The 13,794-nt window shown below is 50.6% G+C and overlaps 1 protein-coding gene and 1 long non-coding RNA gene across 10 annotated transcripts in view; one reads left to right on the forward strand and one right to left on the reverse strand.

Annotated features, from left to right (window-relative positions):
- Window positions 1-13,794, reverse strand: part of RNFT2 (ring finger protein, transmembrane 2) — a 71,848-nt gene that overhangs the window by 28,702 nt on the left and 29,352 nt on the right. The gene's annotated exons all lie outside the window — the stretch shown is intronic.
- LOC111774639 (uncharacterized) lies at window positions 1,251-4,787 on the forward strand. The gene is made up of 3 exons (XR_002809709.2): window positions 1,251-1,924; window positions 2,611-2,780; window positions 3,046-4,787. It is a non-coding gene; the product is annotated as an uncharacterized lncRNA (long non-coding RNA).

Below are 13,794 nucleotides of genomic sequence, written 5' to 3' on the forward strand. Positions count from 1 at the left end.
AGAAGGGTAGCTGGAGTGACAGACCAGGCAAAGAGGGCGCCAAGGAGGAGAAAGTATTATCTTTATCATTAGGCATTTACCCTGGGTAGGAATTGCACATCAAATGATCTATTCCCACTTCTCAGATGAGAAAGCTCAAACACAGAGGCACAGGAGGGAGGAATAGAGTGTGGGTGAATAAGCGAGTGAGAGAATTACAAGAGGGAAGAGAAAAGAAACTAGCAGAAAAAGAGAAATAGGCATGGCTCAGTTCGGTGATGAAATTTTCTCTGGGGAACACAGTAGCTGCGTGCTACCCCCAAACTCTGACAGCCCAAGGAAACGGACACCGATATTATGAGCCCCAGTTAACAGGTGAGGGAACAGAGGCTCAAAGAGGCGAAGCAGGTTGTCCAGGTGCTAGACAGGGGTAGAGCCAGGATTTAAAGCCAGTCTGACTTCCCATCTCTTGCTTTGAGCAGCCGTGAGGAACAGAGAAAGAGAGATCTTAGGAGATAAAGTCAGATGTGGGGAGAGAGAAAGAAAAGATACAAGTGTGCTGGGGTGAGAGAACCAAAGGGGGATGATAGAATTCAGAATAAGGTACCCTTGGCAGGGGTGCCAACCAGAAGAGGGAATGAAGGAATCTTATGGGGGCTGGAAATGTCTTATATCTACACTGCCCAGTACAGCAGCTGCTCATCGCATGTGGCTCTTGAGCGCTTGAAATGGAGCTAAATCAGAATTGAGATGCACTGAAAGTATAAAAGACACAGAGAATTTCAGTCTGAGGAAAATAACAGCAAAAAGGTAAAATATCTCATTAAAATTTTTAAATTAATTACATGTTGAAATGAAAATACTTTGGGCATACTGGGATAAATGAAACATATTATTAGAATTAATGTCACCTGTCCCTTTTTACTTGTTTAATGTGGCTGCTAGCAACTTTTCCATTGCCTTGTGGGCTCGGGTTCTGTTTCTACTGGGAAGCGCTCATGATATCTTGAAACAGATTGCCATACATATACATATTTTGCATATGGATACATACATATGTAAAAATTCATCGAGCTTATATACTTATAATTAGAGCACTCTACAGTATATAAGCTATGTCTCAATACAAAAATAAAGTTAAGAGCGAGTCAGGATGGAGCCAGGCCGAGCGCGCGGCAGGTGGGGGGCGGGGCCAGAGCCTGGCGGGGGCGGGGCCAGAGCCCGCGGCTGCGCGTAACCTGGCAACAGGCGCTGCCGGTGACGTCACCGGCCGGCAGCGGCCATGCCCCCCCTCCTTTGGGCGGCGCGGGCGGGTGGGGCCGCCTGCCTCCTCCTCCCCCGGGCCCCGATGAGATCACCGCGGCGGGCTGCCGGCTGTCCCCGCGCTCCCAACAAATCGACTCCGCGGCGAGCGCCGGCATCTCATGATCTCATGGCCCCGCGGGACGGCGCCGGCCGATGAGGTCACAGCCCCGCGTCCCGGGCCGCCCCGGGCTGCGCGCCGCCGCCTCCGGGCGCCCCGCGCGGGTCCCGACCCCGAGCCCGCGCCTCCTCGGCCTCCGCGGACAAAGGAGGTCCCTGAGGCGAAGGGCAGAGCTACCGTCTGCCTCCTTCCCACGTTAGCCCTCTGACTCTCCCCTTCGTCCCCTAGCTGTCCCCAACACCTCTGCCCATTTGTCACAGCTCCTCTCTGCTCTGATGGGAACAGTGATCAGGGCCACGCTTGGCCGGTGCCCGCGATGTGTTGAGCACTTTATATTAAAAGTCTCTGTTCCACATGACAAACCCACCGGAGAGGTATTATCGGGACTCGTCTGCGGATGAGAACAGGGGGCTCCGAGAGGGGAAGTGACTTCCTGCAGAGCTGGGATTCGATTCCACTGCACAGCCTTTCTATGACTCCACAGCACCTTCTCCAGAAAAAGATGAAGCCTTCCCGAAGATGGTGAACAATATCCCCTCCCTCCCTCCCCCAGGGTCAGCCATCAGACAGTCAGAGAGGGGCCAGTGAGACTCTTAGAGGTAGAGGGCTCCACAGCTCACTGCCGGCAACAGGTTCTCCATCACTTACTAACTGCTCACACAGCTCCTCAGCAGATCTCCAGCGACAGACACTGCCGGGCCCACAGGGAGGGAGGAGAGTGACATTTACTGAGTGGCTGCGATGAGCTGAGCCAAGCAGTGAGTCAGGGCCTATTACCAAGGGCAAAGGTGCGAGGGGGTAAGTTCCAGCTCCATTTTGCCGATGAGAAAAATGACTTTATTTTAGCCAAAGTCAGATGGCAAGGAAGTACAAGTTTCAGCTCAAATACCATTTCCACAGAGAAAACCCTTCCCATTTCCCTAAATGAGTCTTCCATGTATTTCTGTTCTCTTTTCTGCCCAGTGCTTATCATAATTTACAGTTTTATGTTTGTATGTTTGTTTAATGGTGATCTCCCCAGCTAAATGAAAGCAGGGACCCTATCTGTCGCATCCCCACACCTATGCAGTACCTATCATACAGTAGACACTCAATAAATATTTTTGGGGTGAATGCAAAGAATTGTTGGCTCAGGCTGGTGGGCAGTGCTGATGTCCAAGCCCAGGTTTGTTTGAGTATAAAGCTTGGGCTTATTCCGTACTTTCTAGGAAGTCCGAGCCTCTTGGTCCAACTACTTGACTCGCCGTGAAGTCCCTCTGGTGCTCACTCAGAGCCTATTATTTCTACGTTTACTACAGTACTGACAAGCTCGACGTTGTGGTTTCCCGACTAGCAGTGTCCTTGGTACCAGAGAGGAGAGGGGAGGAGGTGCTTGTTGGTAAGAAAGTAACTATGGAAGGGAGGTTATGAGTGCTTATGCCTGCTCTGGTCTTTACTAATAGCTCTGCAGGGAAGGAGATATAAAACTACAAAAAAGCAGACACAAGGAAAATGAGGGGATGGTAACCACAAAAATCCCACAGTTTCTTATGGGCAAAGAGGGAGGAAGATGGATGGAACGCAGGAAACGTGCACAGGGAGCTTCTAAGACACTACTAATTTTCTTTTCTTTTCTTTCTTTTTTTTTTCTTTTGGTGAGGAAGACTGGCCCTGATCTAACATCTGCTGCCAATCCTCCTCTTTTGGCTTGAGTAAGATTGTCCTAACATCTGTGCCAATCCTCCTCTATTTTGTATGGGGGATGCTCCAACAGCATGGCTTGATGAACACTGTGTAGGTCCATACCTGGGATCTGAACCTGCGAAGCCTGGAGTGGAGTGTGTGAACTTAACCACTATGCCATTGGACCAGCCCCTAATTTCCTACTTTTTAAGCTGGGTGTATGAGTATTTGTTATTATTATTTTTTAATACCTTACAGGTGTTACTAAAAAAAAGCCACAAGCAGAAAATTTGCCCACATTTTAAATCGACTAAAACAACCCTATAAGGCAGAGGGCAAATTAGTACCCCCAATTTATAGATGGAGGAAACTGAGGCTCGGTTTCAGAGAAGTTAATCATTTTGCCTAAGATCACAATGCTCATAAGAGGCGGAGAATTTGAATTCAAGTCTGACGTCAGCACAGATGCTCTTACCCACCACGACATCCTGCCTCTGCTAACTCGACACTCAGTATTAAAGACCAGAGGCAGTGAAGACACCTGTCACCTTCTCCCTGCCCCCCCCCCCCCCCGCCCCCCATTTCCTACAAAGCTCCTCTCTGTGCTCTTCTGGGTTCCAGGCCCAGGATGAGGAGGAGGCCACAAAGCATGCTGACAGCTGGGGTCAGCCTCTAGTACTGTGGCCCAAGGGGCCAGGTGACAGTGTCCTTGGGGCCGGGCTGAGGCCCCACAGGAGTGACCAGGCTGCGAGGAGAGACCTGCCCTCAACAGCAGCAGCCAGGTGCCCAGTTTCATGGGCTGTGGTTCCCTTGATTTAAGAGCCTCGGCCCCATGAACAGGAAGGGCCCAGGCCACGTGGCCCAGCAACACGCACACGAGGAGCTTCCTTACAAACAGAGCCCTGCTCCTCAGGACCCAGGAGACGCCTAATTACAAGGTGTTGATGATTAAGCCCAAAGTGGCCTGGGGCCCTGTTAGCTGCAGAAAAGTGGCCTCTGCCCTCTGTCCCAGTCCCAGGTGGATGAATGCGCTCATCTGTCCTCACGCCAGCCACCTCTTAGGCGCAAACACTCTGGGGTGCAACTGTCAGGCCTGTCCACCTCCTGGAGCGCTGACGGTTAGCTGCAACGGAGGCAGGAACACAGACGGGCAGAACGTGCCTCCTTCTGGGGGGTCTAGAGTCCATGACAGGAACTAGACAGACATGGGCCCCAATTGCAGGTCTGTCCTTCTGCTGGGAGGGTGACTTTGCCCAAGTCACATCGCCTCTCTGGGCCTCAGTTTCCTCATCTGCAAAGGGGGGATGTGGCAGGCTGAATAATGGCCCCCCGACGATGTCCAGTCCTAATGCCGGGAAGCTGTGAATGTGGTACCTTACGCGGCAAAGGGAACTTTGTGCCTGTGCAGGTATGATCACGAATTCTGTGATGGGGGGATTATCCTGGATTATTGGGGGGCAATGTAATCACAAAGGCCTTTATCAGAGGGATGCTGGAGGGTCAGAGTGAAGGAGGCAGAGGTTGGAGAGACGTGCTTTGAAGATGGAGGAAGGGGCCGCAAGCCACAGAACACGGGAAGCTTCTAGAAGCAAGTGAACAGATCCTCCCGACAGCCTCCAGAAGAACCTGCCCCGCAGACACTTGGACTTTTGCTCCCTGATGCTAATTTTGGACTTCTAACCTCTAGAACGATAAGATAATAAATTCGTGTTGTTTTAAACCACTAAGTTTGTGGTCATTTGTTCCAGCAGCAATAGGAAACGAATCTAGGGAAGATAGTTCCCACTGCCACAAGCACAGCGTCAGCATCCAACGGTCAGAGAATCTTAGTCTAAAGCCTCTCTCTGAAGGGCTGGCTCTATGGCAGGATGGGAGAAGGCCAGAAAGCATGCCTGGGGCTGGGAGCGGTCGCTGGTGCTGTGGTCCTCTGCCGCCTCTCTGGCTGTATCTCCTACCAGCAGGGCCAGCTACATAATTTATGATGCCCAGTGGAAAATGATAATGCGAGGCCTCTTGTTAAAAAATTGAGAATTTCAAGACAGCAGCAGTAGACCATTAAACCAAGTGTAGGGTCCTTCTGCACACCAGCTTGCACACCCATGAAGCTGGCCCTGCCCCCATTCTTCTCCAGTCATACTGACTTGCTGCTCCTTGAATTTGCCAAGCACACTTCCACCCCAGGGCCTTTGCACATGCTATCTCCCTTGCCTGGAATACTCTTCCCCAGATATCTACATGGTGCACTCGCTTGCTTCTTTCAAGTCTTTGCACCTTCTCAGTGAGGCCTTCCCTGATCACCCTGTTTAAGAGAGCAGCGCCCACCACACATTTTGTTTTATTTTTCTCTACCTGACTTACTGCTTATTTATTTCACTATCTTATTTATGTAAGTCTCTTGAAAGCGGATACTGTGTCTTATTCACTGCTGTATCCCTAGGACCTAGTACAGGGTAGGTAGACCTAGCACAGAGTGGGTGGTCAAAAAAAATACTAGTTGAGGGGGCCGGCCTAGTGGTGCAGCAGTTAAGTGCGCCCATTCCGCTTCTCGGCAGCCCAGGGTTCGCCAGTTCGGATCCCGGGTGCGGACGTGGCACCGCTTGGCAAAAACCATGCTGTGGTAGACGTCCCACGTATAAAGTAGAAGAAGATGGGCACAGATGTTAGCTCAGAGCCAGTCTTCCTCAGCAAAAAGAGGAGGATTGGCAGTAGTTATGTCAGGGCTAATCTTCCTCAAAAAAAAAAAACAAAACAAACTACTAGTTGTTAAGGAAGTGAAGCACCTATATAATGAAAATTACGAGGCCTTTCTGAGAGAATTGGATGACGACATAAGGAGATGGAAAGACATTCCATGCACATGGATTGGAAGAATAAAATGTCCGTTCTACCTAAAGCAATCTACAGATTCAACGCCATCCCAATCAGAATCCCAATGACATTCTTTACAGAATTAGAACAAAGAATCCTAAAATTTATATGGGGCAACAAAAGACCCCGAATTGCTAAAGCAATCCTGAGAAAAAAGAACAAAACAGGAAGCATCACAATCCCTGACTTCAAAACATACTACAAAGCTACAGTCATCAAAACAGCATGGTACTGGTACAAAAACAGGTGCACAGATCAATGGAACAGAATTGAAAGCCCAGAAATAAAACCACACATCTGTGGCTTATCTTCGACAAAGGAGCTGAGGGCATACAATGGAGAAAAGAAAGTCTTTTCAACAAATGGTGCTGGGAAAACTGGAAAGCCACATGTAAAAGAATGAAAATCAACCATTCTTTTTCACCATTCACCAAAATAAACTCAAAATGGATCAAAGACCTAAAGGTGAGACCTGAAACCATAAGGCTTCTGGAAGAAAATGTAGGCAGTACACTCGGACATCAGTATTAAAAGGACCTTTTTGGACACCATATCTTCTCAGAGAAGGGAAACAATAGAAAGAATAAACAAATGGGACTTCATCAGACTAAAGAGCTTCTTCAAGGCAAATGAAAACGGGATTGAAACAAAAAAACAACCCACTAACTGGGAAAAAATATTTGCAAGTCATATATCTGACAAAGGCTTAATATCCATAATATATAAAGAACTCTCACAACTCAACAACAAAAAATCAAACAACCCGATCAAAAAATGGGCTGGAGACATGAACGGACATTTCTCCAAAGAAGATATACGGGTGGCCAATAGGCACATGAAAAGATGCTCATCATTGCTGATAATCAGGGAAATGCAAATCAAAACTACACTAAGATATTACCTTACACCCATTAGAATGACAAAAATATCTAACTCTAATAGTAACAAATGTTGGAGAGGTTGTGGAGAAAAAGGAACCCTCATACACTGCTGGTGGGAATGCAAACTGGTGTAGCCACTATGGAAAACAGTATGGAGATTCCTCAAAAAATTAAAAATAGAACTACCATACGATCCAGCCATCCCACTACTGGGTATTTATCCAAAGAGCCTGAAGTCAGCAATCCCAAAAGTCCTATGTACCCCAATGTTCATTGCAGCACTGTTTACAATAGCCAAGACATGGAAGCAACCTAAGTGCCCATCAACAGACGAATGGATAAAGAAGATGTGGTACATATACACAATGGAATACTACTCAGCTGCAAAACAGAACAAAATCATTCCATTTGCAATAACATGGATGGACCTTGAGGGAATTATGTTAAATGAAATAAGCCAGTTAGAGAAGGATAATCTCTGTATGACTCCACTCATATGAGGAATTTAAAAATGTGGACAAAGAAAACAGATTAGTGGCTACCAGGGGAAAGGTGGGGTGGGGGGTGGGCACAAAGGGTGAAGTGGTGCACCTACAATATGAATGACAAACATTAATGTACAACTGAAATCACACAAGATTGTAACCTAACATTAACTCAATAAAAAAACAAAAACAAAAACAAAAACTACTAGTTGAAAGAACAAATGGGTGGATAGATGAATGTAAAGAGTCTAGGCCAGTTCTTGGCATGCAGTCTGTGCGCTGTGATCGCTCTGCAATGCTGCAATGACAATATTATCATCATTTACTCCTAGGGAAGGACGAGAGCGAGGGCTAGTGTCCTGCCTTCCAGGGCCGCCTCTCCTCTGCTGACTTCGCTTTTTCACTGGAGAATAAATCATCACGGCAACCACTTACGGAGCCGCAGTGACTGGAAGCCTTCACACACAGGCACGATCCTGATTAACTTCCACATCGGTATGATTACTATCCCCGTTCTACAGATGAGGAAACTGAGGCTTAGAGAAGCCTATGGACCCACCCAAGGTCCCATGGCGAACAAGGGGAGCAGCTGCAATGGAACCTGCCTGTGTGTAGGCCCTCTCACTGACTGCCCACAGCCTGCTCCGGAGAAAACAGGCCTTTGCAACACTCTCAAGGAGTTCCCTAGTTCAGCCGATGTGTTTTGAGTACCTACAGTGTGCTCTGTACTGTGCTCAGGATAAAAGGAAACACACGAGAGACCTGGTTCAGCGCTTGCCAAGCTTGAAGTCTAGCGAGGGAGACGAGCCAGCAACCACCCCATCACACTAGGCAAGCAAAACAGAAATGACCCTGGGGCCGTGGCAGGCAGCGCAAAGGCAAGTCGTTCAGCCCCAACTGGGGCCAGGGTTAGGTCCAGGCTTTCCCAGGGGAGCTGAAGTGTAAACAGAGACCTGGGGGCGATTAGGGGTCAGCCACATGGGGCTGGGGGCCAGGGAGAGTGTTCCCAGAAGAGAGAACAGCCACTGCAAAGGCCTGGAGGTGACGGAACACGAGCATGACTGGCGGCGGGGGGGTTGGTGACCGAGAGAAGTTCAAAACATCTGGCAAGGGACGGATGGATGTCATGCAGGAAAGAGAGGCGAGGGCCAGGCAGGTGCTCAAAGACTCCTTCACCTCTAGTGGCTTCAAGATTACAGCACTGCGTGGAAACCAGGGGATGATGGCTGCTCCTCTCCCAATAGGCAGCGCCCTGGACACAGAAGTCAGGCTGCAGGAACCCCGCCCCTTCCCTAGTGTGGGGACAAGGCTGCTCTAGGTGATACCAAGCCCAGGGGCCTGCAGCAACTGGTCTGGCCCACGAGGGAACAGAGACGCGCCCCTCCTCGCCTCTGCCATGGGGCTGCCCTGCGCCTTCTTTCTGCTGTCCCTCAGCACGGAGTGTCATGGGGCTGCGATGGGCCAGGGACCGCAGGATACGTCTCTGTTCCAGGGGTCCTCTCCTTGTTCTTTTGTGTGTCTCTCCTCGACCTTTCCATCAGCCCCTTGAAGGCAGGCAAGGTCTTATCCTCACAGCAAAGAGTCAGCAGGCACGGAAAACTCTGCTAGGCCTTCCAGATCCAGGACCTCATTTGCTCCTCCTTGAGCTGGGTAATACGATCTGTGAGTCTCAGACACAGATGTGGCCATGGGAGCCCGAAGCTGTGAACTCGCTTACCCGAGGATACACAGCTGGTGGCAAAGCCAGCTTCAAACCCAGCCGCTCAGACCCGGCCAGGGCTGGGCACGCGTAGGTAATTAGGAAGTGGGACATCTCTATCCTTCTCTGGCCCATTTGAGGTCTGACCTTGGCCCTTCTGGGTCTTGAGGAAGAGCCAGAAATCTGCCGAGGCTTGGAGGGCTCTCAGCCGCGGAGCAGCAGGGCCAGGCTTTACCTCCGACCTCCAGCAGAGTCCTGCCCCGTGAGGGTCATGAGGGAGGACGTGTCAGGAACTGCTGAAGGCACTTCTACTGTGTTGTCTCAATGTCTTTTCTAGCTCACCTCAAATCTCCCCTAAAACCCTTAGAAGTAAACAGCGTCACCTCCTTTTTTACAGATGAGGAAACTGAGGCCCGGAGCGGAGCGGGAAGGTGACTGGGCAGAGGCGACATGGACGGAAATGGCAGGAGGAGGGTTCCAACTGGGATCCGCCTGCCCCCCAGAGCAAACTCTTTCCAGGTGACTCTGGAACCCTTTGACAGGCTGAAAGTTGAGAAGTCTAAGCTGCAGGGCTCCCTTGAGCCAAATCTCAGTTCCAAGCCCCCTTCTTCCCCCTAGGGAACTTCTGGGGAAAATACGAGAGCAGGACAGCCCCGCCCGCAGCAGTGTAAGCCAACTACAGAAAACCCTGCGCCACTCCAGGGCCCCCTGGAAGGGAGGAGGCGATGTGGATGCCTCGGAGGCCACCTCAGGGAGCCTGGCTGCCTCCCTAACCATTTAGCTGGAGAAGAGCAAAATAATCCCCACTTAGCTGGCTAATGAGGGCCCGCACAACCCAGAGAAGGGGTGGCCGCCACATACCCATGATGGGGCTTGGAGAGGCAGGGCAGGGGGGGCCTGAGAACCAAGGACTGGGGGGGATGGGCAGCGCGGGGCGGGGCGTGGGGGCACCTCCCTGCCTTGCCCTGTATGCAAATTCACACCAGCCATGTACACGCACTCCTCTGTTCCTTCCAGAGTCACTGCATACCTTCTGTGTGTCCCCATGCCTAAGCACGGGCTTGGCTGCTGTCATCCTTGCCCTCCTGGAGCTTAGAGTCCAGTGGGAGGAGATGCTCAACAGTTCTCTGGAAAAATGCGCATGCCAAACTGTTTCCCACCTCTGTGCTATGGCTCTGGCTGTCTCCTCTCCCTGGCATGCCTTTTGGGCTTGGCTTTGCCTGGCTAACTCCCACCCATCCTTTAAACGCAGTCCCGAGGCCCCCTTATCTGGGAAGACTGCTGGGGGCTGGGTTAGGTGCTCTTTCTCCCTTTTCCCAAGAGGGCCTTGGGCTTACTGCTTCCCTGTCTGCCGCCCCATCGGACTGTGAGCTTTGAGCTTGAAAGTTCTGGGTCTGGGTCGCGCCCATGCATAGCATGGGGTCTGGCACTCTGTCGATGTCCAAGAAATACGTTCAGAATGACTATATGACGGGATAAATCACGTGACCTGGAACCAGTAACTTCTGGGCCTTGGTTTTCTCATCTACAGAGTAAGATCTTTCTGGGTCTATCAGTCTGTGAACGAGAGGGCAGGGGTGTAGCCCAGACTGTGAGGGATTGCAGGGGCCTCTGGAATGTTCAAACTGCACATTAATTATTGGGGTTTGGCCCCTCCCAAAGCCATAAGCAGGCCAAAGCTTTGCCAATCCCTCCAGCCTCTGTCAGGGGGCCGGTGTGTGCATTCAAGTTCTCTTGGCTTGCAAGGAACTGAAACTGACACTGGCCCACCTAAGCCCCGAGGGACCTTGCTTTGGAAGGATTCTGGGTTATCTCAGGCTTCAAAAGAGCACTGGACCACCAGGCCACATCACAAAGGAGTGCGGTACCACCAGGCCACATCACAGCGGGTCCAGAAGGACCTCTCCTCCTGACGTGCGCTTCTCCGTACGGGTGAATCACCTGGGGACCTGACTAAAATGTAGACTGGCCCTCGATGCTGCTCCCAGGTGCGGACCGAAGGAATGCACCCCAGCTCTGTGTCCGTCCCTCGGCTCCTGGGAGAGGGCAGGGGATGGCTCCTGCTGGAGCCAGGTGCCTGCCCAGGCTGACCAGCGATGGGCAGTGGAGCAGGGGCACCCACAACAGGCACGTTCCTGTGTATCCAGCTATTCCCAGAGGAGGGTGGGCCTTGGGATGGGGCAGCCACCCTAAGAGGGGCTGGCTGCAGCCGGGGTGGAGGCAGGCCAGGGCTATCCACTGCCAGCATCTGAGCCGTGAAAGGTATCATCTTTCAACGTGAAAAGTGATTTCCAAAGGCCCAGGGCTGGGGGAGGGGGCCAGAGGGAGAGTTTAAATAGCAGCTGTGTTCCTAATTTCCCCAGGAGGAGGCCCGGCCGCCCCTCCTCCGTGCTGAGGGTTTGCCATTAAAAACAAACAGTATCATTCGGTTCAATATAAAATGAATTAAAGGAAATTAAACTGCGGGGGCCATGTGGCGAGCCTTGTCCTCCATTGTCTGAAGCCGTTTTTCATCTTCCCCAGTGGGGAACAACAGCTTGAGGGGTGTGGAGGCGAGCAGGACTGACTGGATAAATAAATAAATAACGCAAAGGCCTCTCCCCCAACCCCCCCCCCCCCCAGTGGAGGCTGGGGTTCCGGACGTCCCAGGGGGCCTCTCTGCTCAGGCCCTGGCTCTGGCCCTGCTGCGTCCCTTGGGGGCAGAATGTAGCCTTTGAATGTCTCCCAGGGAACAGAGTGAAGGGAAAAAAACAAAACAAAACAACAACAAAAAATGATGTGCGGGGCCCCTGGGACAGAGGGAGGAGGTTGTGGACCAGAGGGGCTGGGAGGTGAGGGCGTGCGGTGCCTGGATTGGTGGGGAGACGCTCCCACTGTTCCTAGCACAGAGAGTAGCTGCTGCTGCCATCTGAGTTGGGGTAACGGAGTCAGGAGGGCGGGGGTGGAGAGAGATGGGCAGAGAGGACTCCGTAATGGTTCAGAGCAGGAGGTTCTGGAACTAGACTGCCCGAGTTCAAATCCCAGCCCTGCCACTTCCCAGCTGTGTGCCCTTGGCAAGTCACTTACCCTCTCTGTGCCTCAGTTTCCTTATCTGCAAAGTGGGGATAATAAGAGTATCTACCTCAGAGGGCTGTGTAAGGATTAGTTCATGTCTGTGAAGCATTTAGAACAGTAATGGGCACATTAGCTATTTGTTACGACTCTATTATACTACCATATAATATTTTTAATATTATTATGGTTGGTCCTCAGGGCATCTCACTTGGCATCTGGAAGACCAATCATCGAGTTATATCTGTGTCACAGACTTGCTGTGTGACCTTGGGTGAATGAACACACCTTGCTGGGCCTCGAATCTTTCCTCTATAAGCCAGGTACTATAAGCTATAGTCTGTATATAGTCTATAGTCATCTATAAGCTGGGACGGGGCCTGCTGGTCCATTCTCCCCTTCTTCCTTCAAAATAAAGTCCTGACTTTGGCTTAAGTCCACTGGCACCCAGCTATATGAAGATGCTCCCCAGCTCCCCATGCAGTGACTGTGACTGAGTGGTGGGCAAGGAGATGGAAGTGAAAGTGACAGGAGCAATTTCTGGGAAGTCACCTACAAAGGGAGAGGAACACTGACGACAGCGGATGCAAAAATCCTAAGTAAAACAGGAGCACACAGAACCCAGAAGCCAGTCAAAAGGATGCTCCATCACCATCAGGAGGGTTTCGTTCTGAGAATGCAAGGTGCAACAGGAAATCTAATAAGGCCGTTCTTCATACTGACAGTTCTAAGGAGAAATATAGAATGACTTTTGATCACACTCAACAACCATCTTTTATTTAAAAAATTCCAATAAACTGGAGCTCATGGATGCTCCCCAGACACAATACAGCATCAGCCTTAGCCCCACCGTGGGCATCTTGTTTACTGGGGGATTGCGATGGTTAGTGTTATGTTTCAGTTGAGGTTACAGTATCCAGTTATGCAATCAAACGCCAATCTAGGTGTGAGTCATAACCCCACTCAGTTGACTTTAAATAAGGGAGATTATCCTTGATAATCTGGGTGAGCCTCATCCAATCAGCTGAGAGCCATAGAGCTCTGCAGAGGCCAGAATGTTCCATTTTCTTTACAAGTAAGAACTGAAGGCAAAGGCTTAGGCTTCATCTTACGTGCCGACATCGACTGGCAGAGGCTGTCTGGATGGCGCACGGAGAAAGCTGAATCTGGGTGAAGCAGAGCCATGATTGATTAGTGATGCCTGACACGGGCACAGGCTGGTAAATGGCAGCTCCTGTGCTGTTTGCCATCACTGGCTTCAGCACTTCTCTAGGGATTAGTGGGCACCTGGGCTACAAACTTCAAGCAGAGATGAGAGAACAAACCCTAGGGTTGAGTGTGATCACCTGTTGTCTTGGGGTAAAACTCAAATTAGCCTGGTGATTTCAAATGGTCAAGTCCTCAAAACTGACGCTTGGCCACACTCACTTCTGTTGGTTTCCAGCAGAGACACTGGCCATATTTCACCCCTTGAGGTTTTCTATTTCCCAAAGTGTCTGTCTGCTCAGAATACTGAGTCCCTCCTCAGACAAAGCTTTCCTGCAAAGGCCAGATGAGAAGGATTTACGAATGTGAATGGATTCAAACTCCTGACCAAGGTTAGCAAAATTTTTCTTAAAGGGCCAGACAGTAAATATTTTAGGTTTTGTGCATCATAGAGACTCTGTTGCCACTACTCAACTCTGCCATTACAGCCTGAAAGCAGCCACAGACAATACATAAATGAAGGAGCATGGCTATGTTCCG

The sequence above is a fragment of the Equus caballus genome, chromosome 8 (genome assembly GCF_041296265.1).
Source record: "Equus caballus isolate H_3958 breed thoroughbred chromosome 8, TB-T2T, whole genome shotgun sequence".
NCBI classification, from domain to species: domain Eukaryota; kingdom Metazoa; phylum Chordata; class Mammalia; order Perissodactyla; family Equidae; genus Equus; species Equus caballus.